At 39.6% G+C, this 2599-nt stretch overlaps 1 pseudogene; it reads right to left on the minus strand.

The window, feature by feature from the left end:
- Positions 1-1616: 1616 nt before the first annotated feature.
- On the minus strand, positions 1617-2234 carry LOC143630658 (LRR receptor-like serine/threonine-protein kinase FLS2 pseudogene; annotated as a pseudogene).
- Between the last annotated feature and the right edge of the window lie 365 nt (positions 2235-2599).

Here is a 2599-nt window from a genome sequence, read left to right on the forward strand (position 1 = left end):
ACCGGCGACGATCTAACATTCTTACACCGAGGGTAATGGGGGTTGAACGGGGGCGCGGCCGCCTACGTGGCTCGCGAACACCGCTACACCCCTCAGGTGAGCCGGGGCGCGGTTGGCCCCGTGGCTGGAACCGCGGGGCGCAAAAGAGAGTGAGAGAGGAGTGTGTGTATGTTTTTAGAGAGAGAGAGAGAGAGAGAGGAGTGTGATCTGTGGTGGTGGTGGTGGTCCGGTGATAGGTGGCGGTGGTGTGATCTGTGGTGGTGGTGGTCCGGTGATCGGTGGTGGTGTGATCTGTGTGTATGTTTCGCTGGAGGTGAAGAAGAAGAATATTAATGTTAATATTAAAATTAATATTTAAAATAAATAAATAAATAACTGGATCAAGCCCCTGATCACCTGGACCACTACACCCTCTGGGGCTTGGTTGAGGGGCTTGATCCTGTGCCACATCAACGCCTACGTGTCGGGTTTTGCTTGGCTCACTCGGGGCTCAACCAAGCCCCATTACCCTTAGCCTTATAACCAACATCCCATTAGGATCATTGATATACAGTGTTACTTTGATTCACTCGCTGTGTTTGCTTTATGTAGAATCAATGTATTAATATGCAGACTCATTGTAGACTTGGGTTGTATTTGCTAGTGTAGACGGGCGGAGGTATCAGCGGATACAGGCTATGGTGGTGGTTTGTAGTGTGGTAGTGGCGGACGGGTCACCCCTAGACAGGAATTGAAACTATAGTTAAGGGGTGTATACGATATATTTTGGACGGTTATGATGTAAGTTATGGCCACAAGTCAAATACGGTATCAAGAAAACAACAAACCAAACCAGCTGGTCTGGTCAGACTAGCCAAATTGGTTTGGTTTAACAGTATAAATCTCCCTCGTTTTTTTTGGTAATACAAGTCATCATGGGGTTCAAATCTTTGAAGTGGAAATGATTTTTAAGGTTAAAATGATAAGGATTCTTCTGATTTTGAAACTGTTAACTAGACAGGAAAAACTCGGTTTTTCTAACAGAAAATCTTGTATCGAGGTTTATTAATCTCAGACTGACCTACTTCATGATTTAGTTCATTTAAATGGTTCGATCTGTTAGAAATGTTTATTGCTAAGCAAATAACCAATAAGTTTTCTTTGTTGTCCGAGCTAGCTCGAGTTAACATTCCTATGTATACAAAAAACACATTAGTGACCAAATGGATAATTTGCAAGCATTGTTTGTTATTTAAAAAAATCAAGATTTTTTATTTAGTTGTCCAGGCTTGCTCAATTCGATACTTGCATAGTAATAAATTGCTGAACTTTTGATTGCAAGTTGCGCTGTAATTTGATGAGAAGCATGTGAAGATTTTTTATACTATAAAGCTTTGTTGCAATTTGAGAGTACATAGGAACAACATTCATTCTTCTTATTCTGAGACCAAAATATAGGAAGTGAAAGAGAGGATAAAAATAAAGAGTTAAATTCATAGATTGGTTTAAGGGCAAAATGGTCAAAGTAAATACTCTATGCCATTTTGCTTAAATAGAAGTCATGCACATAGACAAATATGAAACTGCTACAATCTTGAAATAAAACTTGCAATTAATAACTCATATACGAGTTATAACTACATTTTCTTGCTGATCTTGGTAAGTGAGGATAAGATCTCGTTCATGTCTGGTCGATCTTCTGGATCCGCTCGAGTGCAGGATAAAGCCAACTGAAGAATCTGTTTTATAACACCGTGTTTTGTGGGGAAATCGGAAGCCAATACTGGATCCACAATTTCAATCAGCTCACCGATTTCATTTGAAAGTGTGTGCTCTATCAATTGTGGCAAAGGTCCCTCGTCTTCGGTGAGTCCTGTTGGTCTTTTTCCGGTCAAAAATTCCATCAATATAATTCCAAAGCTAAATACATCTACTTTGGTTGTCACTTTTCGCATATACGCAAACTCTTATGGAAAAAAAATGCATTAGTGTAAACTTTTAGGTAAAATGTTATCTAAAAAGAGAGCTGGTAATGCATTACCTGGGGCCAAATAACCAATGGTGCCTTGAAATGCTGATGCAGAAGAAACATTGCCTCCATCCTTCTGATGAACTATCGGGAAATCATAGCCCGAATGTAAATAAACGAGTCCTCTAGAAACTGAAACCAACAGATTAACTCTCTCCAGAAGATTCCATCTTGATCGATCAATCCCAGAATCATGTATAATCTTGTCCAGATTACCATTTTCCATGTATTCAAGAACCAAAGCCTTTAGTTTCCTACTTTAACCACTTTCACTAGATTTCTATGCCTCAGTTTTGCTAACGTGCTCATTTCTTTGTAGAAGCTCTTATCGGATTTTGTTGAAAAGTCTCTGAAATTCAGATTTTTTACCGCTATCAACCTTCCATCCGTTAGTCTACCCTTGTACACCGTGCTTAAACTGCTTGTACCAAGAATGTTACTTTCACCGAATCCATTAGTAGCATCTTCCGGTTCTTTTCTTTCAAACTTTCGAAAGTGCACCCTCGGGTGAATTCTAGTACTTTGTCCCCGGATATAACTTTTGGTTTTTGAACATAGCAATAATATAAACCAGCCAAAAATAATACAAGA

Source organism: Bidens hawaiensis, unplaced genomic scaffold (assembly GCF_021521415.1).
Source record: "Bidens hawaiensis isolate Kalapana, Puna unplaced genomic scaffold, B.hawaiensis_p1.1 tig00005780_1, whole genome shotgun sequence".
NCBI classification, from domain to species: Eukaryota; Viridiplantae; Streptophyta; class Magnoliopsida; order Asterales; family Asteraceae; genus Bidens; species Bidens hawaiensis.